Consider the following 20,623-nt stretch of genomic DNA (forward strand, 5'->3'; position numbering starts at 1 on the left):
ACTGAACATTCAGCTTCTTGCTGAAGCCTAACCATGACAGGTTCTCTTTAAGGCTTTGAACACGTGCTGGGAATATGACCAGGCTATCCAGGTCCATACTCGTTCTAACAAGGACACATTGTGCAAACCCATCCGTCCTCATCGTTCCCGTTCTTAATTTAGCTCAAAACAACTAAGATGAGCTTGCATGACCTTTTCACTGCGGCCTTTCCAAATCCTCCTCTAGCTTGGACCCTCACATTCTTGTTATAGTCATTACATAAGGATGTTATATAAGGAGTGCAAGAGAGAACCGACTTCTAGTACTCTATGGGAATGGGTGTGCAAAAGTCTGACCGAATGTGAATATTGTACAAATCGCACCAATCCAGGATGCAGTGCCGCTGGTACTAAAGTGAGTCCACCGCACCCTCATGCCTTGCTGTGTCAGTGACTTGGGTTTGCATGGCATTCTCATTCGTCATTCAAGATTATCCCTTCTGTACCTGTGCGGTGACATTAGAGTGTCAGCTCCTTTGGGGGGGGGGGGGGTAATGTCTCAATATTCTCAAACCCAAAAAGCCCAAGTGCATGCAGCTCTGCATTCTGATCTAGAAGCATGTGCAAGTCATATGTAAACATTTTTTTTTCTTTACTTACAGTCAATATTATCCCACGTCCTGGTTGATTGTGGCACTGGTGATGTAGCCAGGGCCTCACAGCTGCCCCCTGGGAAGGCTATGTAACCAGTACCTTCCAGGGAAACTGCATTTTTTATTTCCTTGCTTTGTGTATGTCTGGAACAATACGTTTGTAGGAGGAGCGTGGATGAGTTTTGGAGCGGTGTTCTTTCACGTTTCTAGTTTTTATTGCTGTCTTTATTTCTGATGTCATTTTTTTCCCCCCAACAGTGTAGAAAAAAAAGTGGGGAAAATCTCTGAGCCTCAGATAGCTGTAAAAAAACGCAACAGGGGTTCTAATTTATCAGCACTCTTAAAAACGTGAAAAATGTTTTTGGGCTGAACATACACTTTAAAGTGGTTGTAAACCTGGTAGAACCACTTTTACCTACAGATAAGCCTATAATAAGGCTTACCTGTAGGTACCGTGAAAATCTCCTAAACTTGCACCGTTTAGGAGATATTCACCATATACGCTTGCACCGATGTCATCGGCACATGCGCACTTTAGAAACGGCTTGATCACGCTGTTTCTAAAGGGCCCGTGCTGTGACCGGCGGGAGTGACCTCATTGCGGCTCCGCCCAATCACAGCGCCGGATCCCGCGAACGTGGAAATAACTCCGGGAGACATGTTGCCGGTCACATCGGTGTACGGGGACCGCTGCAACAGCGTCGATCTAAGGTGAGCATTTCATAATGAGCTAGTATGCGATGTGTCGAAAGCCGTATTTTTTTATCCAATTTTCGGATAGTGTGTATGGGCCATTAATAATTTTTGCTGGAGAAAAAGTAGTCTCTGAATTTAAGGTAAAGCAGCCATCTTTGAAGAGGGATTCCAGAACAAAGGTTAACAGGACAGGAAACAATAAGATATCACACGTAGACAGGTACAATATTAGTTCTATTCGTTTTTTTAATTGACGTTTTCTTGTATACTTATAAAATATCTACAAAAAGAGTGCAGTAGATGGACGTCCTTCTCAGTTACTCATACAATATTTGGCTGTAGTGAGCTGCGGGTGCCGTACACTGGGGTCTAAAAAGAAGAATTCTTAGAAGAAATCCACTGACACACATTAGGAAGCAATGCCTGAATCCACATCGTGATACACTACAGCTGTGCTAGGTCTACATGCATGTCCCTCCATAATGTCGCATGCCATTGTGCTAACCTCATTGACAGGTGTTGTCAAAGTCACCGGCTGCATGGGGCCCGCTGACCCTGGGACAATCAGGACAGAGAGCCAAACTCCGCACAGCATTCACTAGTGGCGTCAGCTGTTTATGCCTCTCTATGCTGTCCAGCAGTGTAGCTGCATTGCATTTGCTCAAGTGTGTAAGGCCAGCCATACACGGTTTGAATCTTGGCTGGTTCGGCAGGTACCAGCCAAGATTTGAACCATTAATGGGCAGGTTGAATGTACCAAGTTGATTGATCGATCAACTTGGGTATAACAAGCCTCTCAGGATCTCTTGCAATTATCGCTAGCGATCTATAGCTTCTATAGCCGCTAGCGATAATCACAGTCTTCTCATACGTGCCCATCAGTACAGTCTCATCAGAGCAGCCTCATCAGAGCAGCCTCATCTGTATCTCCTAGTGAGAAAGAACAACCTGGTCCTGACCACACCAGCCGAGCTCCGCTCACCATCTGTGGGCTCATCGATATCCGTGACAAAGGCGGATTTTTGGGATTTTGCCCGGAACAGGCTCAGACCGGGACATCGGTCTGATTTCCGGGAAAATCAGGACTGGTGGCAACTATGGGAGTGTGTTGGCACTACAGAACACCTCCCACCCCCCTCATCTTCATAACATGGGAAGTGTTTTGTAGTTTACAAAGAGAACAGGGGGAAAAAATTATCATCTTTTTAAGTTAGGGGAAGAAACTGACATACCTGGAGGAAACACAATAAGAATATACAAACTCTATGTTAAGTATGAAACTAGGACCCCAGAAATACACGGGTAGCAGGTTGATACTCAGCTGCCCTTGAGGTGGGGGATCACAGTCTATTATTAGAATGAATATGCAGCTTAGCTTTGGAATCTCTAATGTACAGTTATCGGGCTATAAAAGACTGCTTCCATCCACTCATGCCATCTGTATGGGAAAAAGGAATGTAAGAAAGTATTTCATATTATGTTCTATAGCAGCAGTTGTCAACTTACTAGGTAGGGGCCTCGCATAATGTTCAGTGAATGTAGTGGTAGAGAATAGACTGTTGAGTTTAAGAGATGACCAAATGATGAGCTAAGAGGGTGCTAGTTTGGATTGAAGACCAAAGACGCGCTGCAGGAAGACCGGAGACGCGCTGCAAGAAGACCGGAGACGCGCTGCAAGAAGACCGGAGACGCGCTGCAAGAAGACCGGAGACGCGCTGCAAGAAGACCGGAGACGCGCTGCAAGAAGACCGGAGACGCGCTGCAAGAAGACCGGAGACGCGCTGCAAGAAGACCGGAGACGCGCTGCAAGAAGACGCGCTGCAAGAAGACCGGAGACGCGCTGCAAGAAGACGCGCTGCAGGAAGACCGGAGACGCGCTGCAGGAAGACGCGCTGCAGGAAGACCGGAGACGCGCTGCAGGAAGACCGGAGACGCGCTGCAGGAAGACCGGAGACGCGCTGCAGGAAGACCGGAGACGCGCTGCAGGAAGACCGGAGACGCGCTGCAGGAAGACCGGTGACGCGCTGAAGGAAGACCGGTGACGCGCTGAAGGAAGACCGGTGACGCGCTGAAGGAAGACCGGTGACGCGCTGAAGGAAGACCGGAGACACGCTTGTGCGGCAGAGCCTGCCCTGCCCCAAAGCAGGCGCTGGCTCGTCCCCTCCCTTTCCTGACCTGCTGCGCTGCATGCCCGGAAAAGGGTCTGGTATGGATTTTGGGGGGCCCCACACCATTTAGTATTTTTATTTTTTTGGGTACCCCTCAAAATCCATACCAGACCTTAAGGGCCTGGTATGTTTTGGGGAGGGGCCCAACGTTATTTTTTTCCTGATTTTTTTTTTTTTCTCATTGCCAGCAATTCTAGTTTTTACATTCAGCTGTCAGCGGGGAAGTCCTCTGACAGATGATGACTCATCGGTTGTTAAGGACGTGGCGGCCGGCTTCCCGACCCACTACTTAACCACTTGCCTACTGGGCACTTTCACCCCCTTCCTGCCCAGGCCAGTTTTCAGCTTTCAGCGCTGTCACACTTTGAATGAAAATTGCGCGGTCATACAACACTGTAACATAATGTAATGTGACATTTTTATCATTTTCTTCACACAAATAGAGCTTTCTTTTGGTGGTATTTAATCACTGCTGGGTTTTTTACTTTTTTACTAAAGACTGAAAATTTTGAAATAAAAAAAAAAGTTTTTCTATGTTTGTCAGTAAATTTTGTAACAAGTAATTTTTCTCCGCCACTGATGTGCGCTGATGAGGTGCTACTGATGAGCACTAAGAGGCTGCACCGATGAGATGACATTTATGGGCACTGATGAAGCGGCATTGATGAGGAGGCACTAATATGTCGCACTTATGGGCACTGATATGTGGCAGTACTGATAGACATCAATGGGTTGCACTGATGGGCATCATTGATAGGTGGCACTGACTGGCATCACAAATGGGCAATGATTTGTGGCACTTTAGGGCACTGAGTGCTGGCACTGGTGGGCACTGATGGCACTTCATTCTAATCAGGGCACTGATGATCAGTGCCCTGAATACATGTCTTGATGTCCACTGCAAGGAGATGCCGCTGATCGGCTCTCCTCGCCACACACTCTGTCAGTGTGAGGCAATGGGGGACGATTACCGGCATTTCCGTGTTTAAATGTGACCGGCTGATCACATGGTCAAAAAGCCGTGGGCGTGTGAGTGGCCGTTCTGGGACGACGTCATAAGATGACGTGACAAGACGTCATCCCAGAACGAGAGCTGCACCACCCCTCTGTCATTTAATGGTGGGCGGGTGCCAAGCGGTTAAAGTGGTTGTATACCCTTAAAAACCAATTTGACCCACAGGTAAGCCTAGATTAAGGCTTACCTGTAGGTCCAAGAAATATCTCCTAAACCTATACGGTTTAGGAAATATTTACTAAAAGACAGGCACCGCCGTAGACACCCGCGCGCAGGCATGCTGCTAACGGCGATATGCCATTAGTGGCGGCTCCCGTGCGCATGAGTGGCCGGAGCAGCGACACCCGTAAGACGATGGATGCTCCGAACTACAGGGGACATCGGTGACTTCGCTGGCTCCTGTGTCAGGTAAGTGACACATAATGGGCTACTATGCGATGCACAGTAGTCCATTATGCTTTACCTTTGCAGGGAGACAAAGGAAGTAAACCCATCAGGGGGTGGGTTTACTTCCACTTTAACAACCAGCAAAAAAAAAATGCACGAAAACTGCTTGCAAAAACACATAAAACCGCGGGTTTAAAGACGCACCTATAAAAACCGTATCAACTGCAAACACATAGATGTGAACCTAGGCTCAATGTGAAAGGGCCCTTAACAAATATTGGACAGAATAAGCATCAATAACCAATTAGTTGGTTACATTAAAAAAAAAATTCTGGTCTGTTTTTATAGGTTTGCTTTCCCTTTTCTGTTTGGAGTTTTCCTTTATTACGGCAATTTGTTAATTCACAGAGGAGACAGGTACAAAAAATTGCAAGGGTTATTTTTTTTATTTTTTTTTTGCAGCTAAGGGAAATTTACAATCTTGTTTAAACAGTTCTCCTACATAAACACAATTTATGACAGTAATTGCACAGTTGTTACCAATTTTGCACGTAATTAGACAAATCGCTCATGGCCAGTTTCGTCTCTTTACAGATCGCCTTCTCTAATGGGCACAGCTGCCGGGGAACCACAAAGAAATCTCTTCTCTCCACTATCCCTTTAAATATCTGTTGATATGAGAGATCCATTATTCTTATCTCTAGAGGACTAACAAGCAAACTCCTTGCCAAGGCCAATGGCAGAGATAAGCCTGAATACTATCACCAGAGGTGTCTCTGAAGTGTTTATTCACTTGAAAATCTTATCTCTGAAATAGAAGTGTGTTTAGCAGCTTACATACAGGAAGCGTGACTTTATATGCCACCGTTCTAGCCAGATCATGACTCAGATTTGGTGTTTTTCTTCTGTAATAAATAGAAGAGATATGACCCCATTAAAGCGTTACTAAACCCAGGAGCCTGCGGTCACGATATCTGGTCTCCCACAGTACACAGAACATGGAAATTACATTATTTTAGCAAATATAAACTGCTAAATACCTTTTCTCGCCAGCAGTGTTGCGACTTCTATCAGTGTCTGGTTAAAGCTTCTAGGAGGAGTTTTCATTCTCCTCTAAATGTCCTATGAGGCCGCAGGACCCCTGACCCTCTGTCTGGACAGTGCTGATTGGCCCTGTGCTGATCGACATGCACCCTCCCAAGAAAAAAAAAATGTAAATAAATTCTCTAGCACAGGCATATGCAATTAGCGGACCTCCAGCTGTTGCAGAACTACAAGTCCCATGGGGCATAGCAAGACTCTGACAGCCACAAGCATGAGACCCAGAGGCAGAGGCATGATGGGACTTGTCGTTTTGCCACAGCTGGAGGTCTGCTAATTGCATATCTCTGCTCTAGTAATACACACCAAACTGAACATGTGCAGAATTCCCCTCAAGGCTCTTACTATCAGGAGATGGATTGGGGACAGCAGAAGACGATGGGATCAAACAGCCTTTTTGCACATTGTAGAGGATTAACCTCTTAGGTTCCACAGTGAGTATAACAAGCATGCTTTACTGCATATACAGACCGATCTTACTGCTTTGGGTTTAGTAACACTTTAAAACTGTGGAGACATTTCCTCCAACCACCAGGGGGTGCTTCTTACCACCTTCTGAGGAGATAAAATTCCTGACCGGCCGGGCAGCGTGCTCGGATAAGGGTCTGGTATAGATTTTAAGGGGACCCCATGCCGTAGGGGGTTCCCCTTAAAATCCCCTGGAGGGGAACCCATGCCGTTTTTTTTAATTGGAGAGGCGACATTGTCACTTCTTTCTCTCGCTCGCTACAGTAGGAAAATGTTCGGGGGCATTGGTGCAATATCAGCAGTGAGAATCTGCGCCTCACGGGTAATTAGCGTGTGCCCAGGTACACCCCCTGCGCACGCCTATGATAAGAAGGGTTAACTTTTTTTGTTATAGTTACAAGGTAATAATCATTTTCTCTCGTTTTCATGATGACCTTTATCACTGAGACTAAAAATGATTTTTTACCGTGACAACTTTGGCGAGATATCTTCTTGCTTCCTGCTGTGCCCAATAAGACTTTGCTTGCTTGACAAAAACAAGGACTGTGTCCAAAACAGAAACAAGTCTTGGCATCAGATGCACCTTACATTGGTAACGCGCTTAACCGTCATTGTAACTTTTTTTTTTTTTTACCGCTGGCGCCCATTTGCCACCAAGCTCACAATCATTTGTAGGACAGTAGAAATGGCCTCGGGCCACCAAGGTGGGTTATAGAGGGAGATCACTGAAGGAGCCCCATCAATATCTACTAATGTGTCAATGCTCCTTTAAATTGAAACACATTGCAGTAATATTCCACAACAAGCATTGTCTCTTCCTATGGGGTGGTTGGCAGGAGCCCAAAGCAAACTCCATCATCAAAGAGTCCTGCCTTCTCTGGGCTACAGGGAGGAGATCTGTCACTGTCTTCTGTATAAACAGGAAGATTAATAAGGAGAGGGACAGTGTTCACAGAGGCAATTTACCATACATCTCCCCTATTACAAGCTGATCTCCAGGCAGAGTTTAAAAAAAACACCAATAAATTCAGTTATTTAATCATTAAAAAAATAATTTCTTGTTAAATGTTGCTCACATAAACACCAAATCTCTCATGATAACAGATTTCGCTTATCTCTGTTATATTAGAACTTGGACAGGGAGGGAGAAAACTGTCATCTAACCAGGCAATGCAGCGAGCAATGAACTGGAGCACAAGGCAGAGAGATGACCTTGTCTGTCTGCTGTTGCTCCTTCACTGTCCAATCACAGGCTGGGGTTTGGGAGGTGAGATGACCTCAGCCCCCTGCTTTTGCTCCTTCACTGTCCAATCACGGGCTGGGGGTTGGGAGGTGAGATGACCTCAGCCATCTGCCGTTGCTCCTTCACTGTCCAATCACAGGCTGGGGGGGGGGGTAGGGAGGGTGACCAAGTCATATGGCTTAAAGCGGAGGTCCACCCTAAAGTGGACCTTCCGCTCATCAGAACCCTCCCCCCCTCCGGCGCCACAATTGGCACCTTTCAGGAGGGAGGGGGGTGCAGATACCTGTACAATACAGGTATCTGCACCCACTTCCGGGATAGCTCTCTGCGGAAAGGGGCGTAGATTACGCCCCTTTCCGCAAGTGCCCCGCTGCCTGCTGGAAAACACACAGATCCCAGAGGCAGCGGGGACCGTCCTTATTGCGCAGCGCAACTCGCGCATGCGCAGTAGGGAACCGGGAAATGAAGCCGAAAGGCTCCATTTCCTGATTCCCATACCCAAGATGGCGGCGGCAGGACCCGAGAGACGATCTATCGGCTTCGGGTGCCGACATCGTGGGCGCGCTGGACAGGTAAGTGTCACTGTTTTAAAAGTCAGCAGCTGCAGTATTTGTAGCTGCTTGCTTTTAAAAAAAAAAAAAAACGCGGAGTCCCGGCGGACTCCCGCTTTAAGCACAATAGAGAAAAGTCAGGTCACATATCTGGCTGTGCTGTGTAAAACTCAGCACTGGCCATACACAGGGCTGGTGCTACCACTAGGCAGCCATCTAGGGCACACTTCCACCTAGGGCGCAGCCACAGTCACTGGTTTCCCTACTCTGCTGATGACAGATCCTGTTTGCTCTCTTAATATAAAGCTGATAAAAAGGATCATCAAAGTCCTGCTGTCATTGTCAAGGGGATTTGGTCTGCGGATGCTAAAACTACTAAAATGGGTTTAGTTAGAACACTGGTGAGGAGTCGGGTTGAAGAGCCCCCCCCCCCCCCAAAATAAACAAATACTGTAGCTGCTGACTTTTAATATAAGGACACTTACCTGTCCTGGAATCCCGCAACGTCAGCACCCCAGTCAATGTTTCTATCGGCTCTCGGTTGCTGCCGCCGCCATTGCTTGTAAGGGGAACCGGCAGTGAGGCCTTAAGGATTCACAGCCGGTTCCCTACTACGCAAGCACACTTTGCTTTGTGAATGGCCCAGTGGCAGGGGAAGGAGGAGGGGGGGTCTCACCGCAGCCAGGTCTCCAAGAAGTGGGGTCGGGTACCTGTCAAAACCAGTTATCCGTTCCCCCTCCCCCTGAGGAGGGGGGGGGAACAGATAAGCGGAGCTTTTCCTTTAGGGTGAAGCTCCACTTTAGGTGCTTAGGAACAGGGGGTATAACAGTTGGTGTGGAGTTTTTTTTTTACCTTAAAAAGTGGTTGTAAAGTCAGATTTTTTTTTTATCTTAATGCATTCTATGCATTAAGCTAAAGAACCTTCTGTGTGCAGCAGCCCCCCCCCCCCCCATACTTAACTGAACCCCATCTCTATCCAGCGATGTTGCACGAAAGCCTTGGCTGCCTAGGAATCTCCCTCCTCATTGGCTAAGACAGCCGCGCTGCTCCATTGGCCCCCACTGCTGTCAATCAAAGTCAGTGAGGAGGGGACGGCCCCCAAAGTGCGGCTTCATGTCTGAATGAACACACAGAGTGGCGGCTTGGCTCGGGTGCCCCCATAGCAAGGTGCTTGCTGTGGTGGCACTCAGCAGGAGGGAGGGGCCAGGAGCACTGGCAGCAGACTCAAGAAGAGAAGGACCGGGGCTGCTCTGTGCAAAACCATTACACGGGGAGGTAAGTATAGCATGTTTGTTATTTTTAAAGGAAAAAATCTGAGACTTTAGTATCACTTTAAGGCCAGGTTCACATTGCTGCGATGCGGGAACGCCGCGAATCCGCGGCGTTTTCCCGCATCGCATTACTCCCGCCGGCAGTTCACACTGCCCTATGCGGACGGCTGGGGGTGTCAATGTTATGTTAATGACACCCCCAGATCCGTCGGCATATCGCAGTGCGATCTGCCGACTCGCACAGGAATCGGATCGCATGGTGTGAACCCCCATGCGATCCGATTCCGTTGCGGACCCAAAAAAGGGTCCCGTGCGAGTTTGCTGCGGGACTGCTGCGAGTTCAGCCATACTATCTGTATGGCTGAACTCGCAGCGCTACGGAGATCGGATGTGATTTGCTGTGCGAATCACATCCGGTTCTCCCCCCGCAGCGGTGTGAACCCAGCCTAATGCAGAGAATGCTTTATAGTAAAAAACATTTTGACTTTAGAACCACTTTAGCTAATTTAAAAAAGTAACCATGTAACATGTGAAAGGCACACCAATTTCTTCAAGGTAAGTTCCTATAATTAGTCAGTCCAAATACCCCATAATTTCCTGTTAATGTGAACCTGTGCTCACCCAGTGCATTTTTATTGGGCGGTGGAAGGACTTGTAGGTATAAGCTGCCATGGTAGTCTGCTTTATGGCTTGCGTAAAGAGGCGTTTTCCTGCAGTTGAAGGGCATATCAAACCCAGGTCAACAGATTCCCATTTTACATCAATATTGCAGTATGGGTGACAGTTCTGTGGGTGCATTGTTTTGCCCATCTTTTATAGGAATTACAGGCAAAGCAGGTGAAACGCATGCATTTCAGCAGCGCTACACTCGAATGCAGCATTAAGGCCCCATTCTTGTGCGACTTGTCATGTGACTTTGGACCTCAAAGTCGCACTCCATGTTTCCCAATGAGTACCGCTCATATCCGTGCGACTTGAAGTATGTTGGTCCGACTTTAATGCGACTTGAGGGCCATAGACTTCAATGTGAACCCTCAAAAATTGCTTAAAATGCGACACGTGTGCGGCTTGTGAAAAGAATGCCAGAAATGAAAAATAAAGTTATGTTTGGTTGCTTTATTTTCTAATGAATTCCAAATTTTCAAAACAATTCAAATTGGTAGAAAATTGATTGACTAATAAGAAGGTAATGTAAGGAATAGAAGCCGGCCGCCGCGTCCTTAACAACCGATGACTCATCAGCTGTCAGCAGGTTTCCCCACTGCCAGCTGAATGTAAAAAAAAAAAAAAAAAAAAAAGAAGAATGCCAGCAATGAACAAAATGGCATGGGGTCTCCCCTCCCCAAATGCATACCAGCGCCCCTAGGGTCTGGTATGGATTTTAAGGGGAAGCCTATGCGAAAATGTAAAAGAAATGGCGTGGCATGCAGCCCAGCTGGTCAGAATAGGGAGGGGGTGTGCGAGCGGCTCCCCCCAAACCATACCAGGCTGATGAGGACAATGGCCTCTTCCCCACAACCCTGGCCGGTGGTTGTGGGGGTCTGCTGGCGGGGGGCTTATCGAAATCTGTAAGCCCTCTTAAACAGGGGGGTCCTCAGATCCCACCCCATGTGAATTACAGCATTTTTAAGGTGCACAAGTGTGAATGGAGCCTTAGGCAGCATTTGACAAAAGCACCCGTCTACACAAACCCATAATGTTACCCTGACGCCTTCACCTACATACCCGCATCACAGGTTCGGGAACTATGATTGCACTACAATGGTTAACTGCTACTTTAGGTCTACGGGACATGAAATCGAAGACTGATTTATCTGACCCTCGGTGCAACTAGACCAGTCCCCCATTCTCTATTGTTCTACAGATCTGATGTCATCAAAACCCATACAAGGTCCATAGCCCATCATTATACATGAGCATGCCAAAGAACAACCCATCGCCGGAGTGTGTAGAAGTACCACACGTCTGGGGAGCGGAGGATCAGGTAAGTAAAAGTGTTTTCAGTCCCCTATGGACCTAAATGAGCAGTCAATCCTTGCAGTGCAGGGGCAGCCCAACAGAAAGGAGGAACTTTAGATTTACCGGAGTTGGCCTTTAACATTACTGCGTCCAATCTATGGCATTTATATCTCCTACCTGCAAATACCAACTCCCCAGTCTGTCCTCCTATCTCAACAACTGATATGACTTTTGCGTACCCTTCGTTGCTGCAGCCTAAAGCCCATCATTCACTAGTTAGGCAGCTAGAGAAAAGGTTAGAAATCCAGGTCATTAAATCCCCAGCCAGCAAAACAAGCTGTTCGTTCAAAGCGCATCAATCCGCTTACTTGGTTTCTTTCCCCATCTTAGCTTGTTAACTATTTGATTGACACAAGAACTGACAGTCCTTTTATGGGAGAGGGGGAGCTGTACGGCACTCCAATAAGCTACAGGTCCCAATGACAAAAGACGTTCTCATGTACATGTACGCTCAGATTGCCCAGGCCTACCCATGTATCCCTGCGCTCAACAGAAGAAAATCCTCAACACCCCCTTATCTCAGCACACCCCACATAATCCCATAAGGCTCAACTCCAGGTCTCTACAGAAGGCATTCTAAACCAGGGTTCCTCCTGTGGGTTCTAGGGGTTCCTTTAGCTATGGCTGATTGACCTCCCATTGATGATGTCTGAATAGTTCTGGGGCCCATGCCACTTGGCATAGCCAGCTGCAGGACACCATTGATATTTTTAGCTGCTTTAAAAGGTGGTTTTCTTTCCACTTGCCAACAACATAAAGGGGCATTTTCCCACTGACCCCCCAATCAATTCATTTTAGCTGGGATTCCCCAATACATGAACATTAATTCAAGGGTTCCTCTGGGGGTAATACGATTGGGAAAGGTTACTCTACAGCAGGGATCTCCAAACTGTTTAAGCAAAGGGCCAATTTAGTGTCCTTCGGACTTTAGGGGGGCCAGATTGTGGCTAGTGGGTGTAGAAAATGCCCCAGCATCAGTGCCCCATTATTGGTTTTAATGAGAGAAATAGTGCTGGTAATGATAGTAATGGTGTCAGTAGAGGGAATGATGCTCCATCATTGGTGTCAGTTGGTAGAATAGTGCCCTAAGGCAGCTGTTGGCTCCATAAAGTCCGTCCTTACCAGCCAATATACCCAAAAAGTTACATGTACCACGTGTCCATATTCTCTATTTAACTGTTTATTTCAAAGAAGTCATACCACCCACCTGAGCTCCGTAGTTGATGTGTTTCACCCTCTATTGGGTTTAGCAGTAGGGTCGCTCATCTCAGAATACATATGATCAGCCTAAAAAAACCTGGCCTAGCCAGTCAATTATTTCCATTGGTTAACTAGCGGTTGTCTCCAAAGATCACAAAATATGCATAAACATCTAATCTTGCCCAGGCCAGTCCCATACTACCAGGCCAGATTGGGGTCACCTTCCAGCTAAGGACATCCTTGAAGTGGTGAGGAAACATGGTGTTTCGTCACATATGGCTACCCATCACATCTTGCTACCCGCTGGAGTGCGCATGCGCGACGGCGCCATATGTGTTCCAACACTGCTGTAAGACCACTTTGCCACAGGGCCCCTCGCAGGCTCACCACACTTCAGACACGGCCTCACTTTGCTCGGCATAATTATAGTCTAACTCTATGTCCACTTGGATGGTGGGGCTTGAACCTGGACTCAGGGGTGCCGCCACAAAATTCTGCGCAATCACAGATCGCCAGTGTTGGAACTTATATGGCGTCGTCGCGCAAATGAGCAGTCCAGCGGGTAGCCAAATGTGATGGGTCGCCATATGTGACGAAACAATGTCTCTCAGCTTTATCTATTGTAGATCCCGATTCCTCTGTATCTTTTAACTAATGTAACAACCTATACAGATATATCAGGGATATGCAATTATCGGACCTCCAGCTGTTGCAGAACTACAAGTCCCATGAGGCATAGCAAGGCTCTGACAGCCATAAGCAGGACACCCAGAGGCAGAGGCATGATGAGACTTGTAGTTCTGCAACAGCTGGAGGTCCGCTAATTGCATATCCCTGAGATATATGTTTGTAAAGGTTCTCATGTACTCAGCACCTGGGTGGTGAGAACCCCTCATAATGGACACAGCAGGTGCAAGGACATGAGAACTTAGTGCAAGGATGGTGGGAACCCCCCATAATGGGCACAGCAGGTGTACAGACCCAGGACCTCAGCACTGGGGTGGTGAGAACCACTCATAATGGGTACAGAAGACATACAGACCCAGGACCTATGCACAGGGATGGTGAGAACCCCTCATAATGGGCACAGCAGGTGTGAGGACATGAGAACTTAGCACGGGGATGGTGGGAACCCCCTCATAATGGGCACAGCAGGTGTACAGCCCCAAGACCTCAGCACTGGGGTGGTGAGAACCCCTCATAATGGGCACAGCAGGCATACAGCCCCAAGACCTCAGCACTGGGGTGGTGAGAACCCCTCATAATGGGCACAGCAGGCATACAGCCCCAAGACCTAAGCACTGGGGTGGTGAGAACCCCTCATAATGGGCACAGCAGCTATAAGGACACGGGAATACAGCACAGGGTTTGTGGGGACCCCTCATAATGGGCACAGCAGTTGCGAGGACACAGGGATGGTGGAAACCGTTCAAAATGGACACAGCAGATCTTAGGACACAGGAACTCAGCGCAGGGATGGTGAGAACCCCTCATAATGGCCACAGCAGGTACGAGGACATGGGAACTCAGCACAGGAATGGTGAGAACCCCTCATAATGGGCAGAGCTGGTCTAAGGACATGGGAACTCATCACAGGGATGGTGTGAAGGACTTATTATGAGCACAGTAGGTGTGGAGACCCAGGAACTCATTCAGATCTCACCAATAGAGTCCAAAAGAGACAAAGACTGTCCTTGTTTTTTTTCTTTACAGTCTAACTATAGGAATTATAACAAAAACGACCCTTGCAGTTGGGACCCATCTCTGCACTGCAAGGGTTAAATGCTCAATACGTCAAGGGTAGCCAGGGCACCCCCACCTCGCTGTTGTACTCCTACCACCTAATACAGAGTTAGTGTCGTCATGTACAATGCAGAGCCACTGATTGGATTGCCCACAGTGCAGAGCTTAGGGTAAGGTAAGTAATATACCGGTACCGGCTGGAGCGGGGGGTGTAAGGTAAGTAATAATGCCCGTTTCTGTACCCCCTACACATAACGAGCATTTAGGAGGCCTGTTCAATATAGATAATTTCTAATTTTTAGAGTATACTCTTCATAATCAGTGTATTCTGACTTTTGTGTTGCCCGGTCCCTTATAAAAAGAGAAACTCGGGAATGATCTGCTCCCGCCACATTGGCACGGGTAAATGTAATCTTCAAGTTACACTGACCTCTACGGTGTCCTTTGACAGATACAGTACTCTGTGCCAAATTCTTGCTGTCCAACTGCCGTATGCATGTTTCCGGTCCCGGTCCTCAATGGAGATCTCCCTGCCGGAGTCCCCGAGAGCCCACTGCAGCCACCGAGGGACGGAGGCCTCCAGGCATGACCGAAAAATATCAGTTTTGGGTGGACTGGAAATTCTGGCAAAAGCTCAGTCTCCATGTAAACAAGAAAACGGATTGCTCCACGCAGGACTGTTCCTCCTAAAATAGGTTGTTTGCTACATCGTGCTGCTTGTTGACTTCAGATACCTCCAGGGAGGTCACCCTCCCCCTCCCCTCCCCCCCCCCCCCCCCCCGGTACACCGCATACAAATTACAGGTCTCCGATGATCTGATGAAGAATTTTATAAACCAGCTACCAGAACCGGCCGCGCTGAACAACGCAACTTCTCAACCCTGAATATTTGGCATTTTAATCCCCAGTGACGCAACGCAGATCCCAAACCACACCTAGCTTTCCATGGGAAGCAAAACAGGCCAGCTTCAGGCACCAGGCTGAGGAAAACCGGGACGGTCAGTCCGACATTGCTTGGTCTAAAGCTGGCAATACACATTAAATACATAGTTCACCTATAGGCTCGGTTCACACCACTGGGACCTGAAAGCCACGTGACTTACCGTGCGATTTCACCAGGCGACTTCCTGGATAATCGCTGGCGACTTAAGGACTACTTTGATGCGACTGTAGAAGTGACTTTCAGGGAATGCCTGGGTAATCTTCCTGTAATGTCGGATCCAAATCACATCAATATAGATGAGGATCCGACTTGGAGGCGACTTCCATTAAAGTCTATGGGCACAAGTCGGATAGAAGTCGCCTTAAAGTAGTACAGGGACCTTTTCTAAAGTCGGAGCGACTTCAGTAATGCGGATTAAGACAGTTCCCATTGACTAACACGGAGCTTCACATGTCATGTGACTTGGGGGTCTCACAAGTCAGATCCCAAGTTGCGGCAGTGTAAGCCGAGCCTTAGGCCTTGAAAACAAAGTCGCATGACAAGTTGCAGCTGATGTATTTCAATATAATTGGCTTCAGTGCAAAAATTCCCCCCTATTGACTTCAATCCAAAATCACGTCTCATTGACTTCAATGCAAAAATGCCCCCTATTGATGTCAATGCAAAAACTCCCCCTATTAATGTCAATGCAAAAACGCCCCCTATTGACGTCAATGCAAAAACGCCCCCTATTGACGTCAATGCAAAAACGCCCCCTATTGACGTCAATGCAAAAACGCCCCCTATTGACGTCAATGCAAAAACGCCCCCTATTGACGTCAGTGCAAAAACGCCCCCTATTGACGTCAGTGCAAAAACGCCCCCTATTGACGTCAGTGCAAAAACGCCCCCTATTGACGTCAGTGCAAAAACGCCCCCTATTGACGTCAGTGCAAAAACGCCCCCTATTGACGTCAGTGCAAAAACGCCCCCTATTGACGTCAGTGCAAAAACGCCCCCTATTGACGTCAGTGCAAAAACGCCCCCTATTGACGTCAGTGCAAAAACGCCCCCTATTGACGTCAGTGCAAAAACGCCCCCTATTGACGTCAATGCAAAAACGCCCCCTATTGACGTCAATGCAAAAAACGCCCCCTATTGACGTCAATGCAAAAAACGCCCCCTATTGACGTCAATGCAAAAACGCCCCCTATTGACGTCAATGCAAAAACGCCCCCTATTGACGTCAATGCAAAAACGCCCCCTATTGACGTCAATGCAAAAACGCCCCCTATTGACGTCAATGCAAAAACGCCCCCTATTGACGTCAATGCAAAAACGCCCCCTATTGACGTCAATGCAAAAACGCCCCCTATTGACGTCAGTGCAAAATCACATCCCTTTGACTTCAATGGAAAAATATGCCCTATTGACTTTAATACAAAATCACGTCCCATTGACTTTATTTCAAAAATACCCCCCATTGACTTCAATCCAAAATCACGTCTCATTGACTTCAATGCAAAAATGCCCCCTATTGACTTCATTCCAAAATCACATCTCATTGACTTCAATGCCCCCTATTGACGTCAATGCAAAAATGCCCCTATTGACGTCAATGCAAAAATGCCCCCTATTGACGTCAATGCAAAAATGCCCCCTATTGACGTCAATGCAAAAATGCCCCCTATTGATGTCAATGCAAAAACGCCCCCTATTGATGTCAATGCAAAAACGCCCCCTATTGATGTCAATGCAAAAACGCCCCCTATTGATGTCAATGCAAAAACGCCCCCTATTGATGACAATGCAAAATCACGTCTCATTGACTTCAATGAAAAAATACCCCCTATTGACCGCATTGCAAAAACGCCTTCTATTGATTTCAATGCAAAATCACGTCCCTTTGACTTCAATGGAAAAATATGCCCTATTGACTTTAATACAAAATCACGTCCCATTGACTTTAATTCAAAAATACCCCCCATTGACTTCAATCCAAAATCACGTCTCATTGACTTCAATGCAAAAATGCCCCCTATTGACTTCATTCCAAAATCACATCTCATTGACTTCAATGCCCCCTATTGACGTCAATGCAAAAATGCCCCCTATTGACGTCAATGCAAAAATGCCCCCTATTGACGTCAATGCAAAAATGCCCCCTATTGACGTCAATGCAAAACGCCCCCTATTGACGTCAATGCAAAATGAAAAACGCCCCCTATTGATGTCAATGCAAAAACGCCCCCTATTGATGTCAATGCAAAAACGCCCCCTATTGATGTCAATGCAAAAACGCTCCCTATTGATGTCAATGCAAAATCACGTCTCATTGACTTCAATGCAAAAATACCCCCTATTGACCGCATTGCAAAAACGCCTTCTATTGATTTCAATACAAAATCACGTCCCATTGACTATAATGCAAAAATGTTCCCCATTGACTTTAATACAAAACAACCCCTATTGACTTCAATGCAAAAATGCCATTTAATAAAAACATTTGAAATAAAAAAAAAAACACTGTCCAACGGGCCAAATGCCTTCTGAATTTTCGGTTTTGGTTTTGACACCGGAATTTTCATTTCGGTGCACCACTGACCAAGACAACCCATTACCTTTGTATCCAATCAGGCAGGCCCTCGCACTACATACTGGATGGTAGATCCAAAGAAGATTGTACAATCAAATAGCATAGTGTATGGGGACACATAGGCAACGACCGGTTGACATGCACTATTGTCTTTTGCATTTCCGCACTGAATGTCCCTGTGCCCGTTCGGCTCAGCTGTGCATGACAGATGGAAAACTACAGGTGAGTTCACGTCTGCCAGGCTGCCAGTGCTGGGAGTGGCACAAAAAAAAAAACATAATAAGCTTCAGCCATCCAAGACTCAGGTTTGGCTCTGCCTGACCTTGAAGTAGTAATTTAGTATTCACCAAAAACAAAACAAAAAAACGCAGCACCCCCATTGGACGAGGCGAGTACTTCTATACACAGGAGCTGCCTCATAGCAAAGAGCCCAGTGCTGGCTGGGAGAGCGCCAAGGAGCGGGCACAACCCGCTCAGGAATCATTAAAGAGCACTCCTAGGAGAAGTGCTGCCTACAAAACGGGAAACGCCATTACTCTGACCCCTCCCCCACCCAAATAAAGGCACGCTTTTATTATGTGGTCAGATTGGTTCAATTTAACCCCTTGTGGCCCAGAAGATACCGTATCTCACAAAAGTAAGTACACCCCTCACATTTGTGTAAATATTTTATTCTATCTTTTCCTGTGACAACACTGAAGAAATGACACTTGTCTACAATGTAAAGTAGTGAGTGTACAGCTTGTATAACAGTGTAAATTTGCTGTCCCCTCAAAATAACTCAACACACAGCCATTAATGTCTAAACCGCTGGCAACAAAAGTGAGTACACCCCTAAGTGAAAATGTCCAAATTGGGCCCAATTAGCCATTTTCCCTCCCAGTGTCATGTGACTCATTTAGTATTATAAGGTCTCAGGTGTGAATGGGGAGCAGGTGTGTTAAATTTGGTGTTATCGCTCTCATTCTCTCATAATGGTCACTGAACGTTCAACATGGCACCTCATGGCAAAGAACTCTCTGAGGATCTGAAAATAAAGAATTGTTGCTCTAAATAAAGATGGCCTAGGCTATAAGAAGATTGCCAAGACCCTGAAACTGAGCTGCAGCACGGTGGCCAAGACCATACAGCGGTTTAACAGGACAGGTTCCACTCAGAACAGGCCTCGTCATGGTCCACCAAAGAAGTTGAGGTTATGTGCTCAGCATCATATCCAGAGGTTGTCTTTGGGAAATAGACGTATGAGTGCTGCCAGCATTGCTGCAGAGGTTGAAGGGGTGGGGGGGTCAGCCTGTCAGGGCTCAGACCATACGCCGCACACTGCATCAAATCGGTCTGTATGGCTGTCGTCCCAGAAGGAATCCTCTTCTAAAGATGATGCACAAGAAAGCCAGAAAACAGTTGCTGAAGACAAGCAGACTAAGGACATGGATTACTGGAACCATGTCCTGTGGTCTGATGAGACCAAGATAAACTTACTTGGTTCAGATGGTGTGAAGCGTGTGTGGTGGCAACCAGGTGAGGAGTACAAAGACAAGTGTGTCTTGCCTACAGCCAAGCATGGTGGTGGGAGTGTCATGGTCTGGGGCTGCATGAGTGTTGCCGGCACTGGGGGGCTACAGATCATTGAGGGAACCATGAATGCCAACATGTACTGTGACATACTGAAGCAGAGCATGATCCCTTCCCTTCAGAGACTGGGCTGCAGGGCAGTATTCCAACATGATAATGACCCCAAACACACCTCCAAGATGACCACTGCCTTTCTAAAGAAGCTGAGGGTAAAGGTAATGGACTGGCCAAGCATGTCTCCAGACCTAAACCCTATTGAGCATCTGTGAGGCATCCTCAAACAGAAGGTGGAGGAGCACAAGGTCTCTAACATCCACCAGCTCCGTGATGTCGCCATGGAGGAGGGGAAGAGGACTCCAGTGACAACCTGTGAAGCTCTGGTGACCTCCATGCCCAAGAGGGTTAAGGCAGTGCTGGAAAAATAATGGTGGCCAGACAAAATATTGACACTTTGGGCCCAATTTGGACATTTTCACTTAGGGGTGTACTCACTTTTGTTGCCAGCGGCTTAGACATAAGCCATCATAAGTAGTGGGCATAATTAGTGGATACAATCAATGGATTTAATCAGTGAATATAATAAGTGGATATAATTAGTGGATATAATTTGTGGATATAATCAATGGATATACTGTAATCAGTGGTTATAATTAGTAGATATAATTAGTGGGTATAATTAATGGATATGATTAGTTGATATAATCAGTGGATATAATCAGAGGATATAATTAATATAATCAGTGGATATAATTAATATAATCAGTGGATATAATCAGAGGATATAATTAATATAATCAGTGGATATAATTGGAGGATATAATTAGTGGATAAGTGGATATAATCAGTTGATATAATAGGAGGATATAATATAAGGCTATAATAGGAGGATATAATAGGAGGCTATAATAGGAGGCTATAATAGGAGGCTATAATAGGAGGCTATAATAGGAGGCTATAATAGGAGGCTATAATAGGAGGATATAATAGGAGGCTATAATAGGAGGCTATAATAGGAGGCTATAATAGGAGGATATAATAG

The 20,623-nt window shown here is 46.7% G+C and overlaps 1 protein-coding gene across 1 annotated transcript in view; it reads right to left on the reverse strand.

Moving 5' to 3' along the window:
• Positions 1–20,623, reverse strand: part of AK4 (adenylate kinase 4) — a 77,781-nt gene that overhangs the window by 50,202 nt on the left and 6,956 nt on the right. The gene's annotated exons all lie outside the window — the stretch shown is intronic.

This window comes from Lithobates pipiens, unplaced genomic scaffold, assembly GCF_037356315.1.
Source record: "Lithobates pipiens isolate NorthernLeopardFrog02 unplaced genomic scaffold, aLitPip1_a1.2 Scaffold_23, whole genome shotgun sequence".
NCBI classification, from domain to species: Eukaryota; Metazoa; Chordata; class Amphibia; order Anura; family Ranidae; genus Lithobates; species Lithobates pipiens.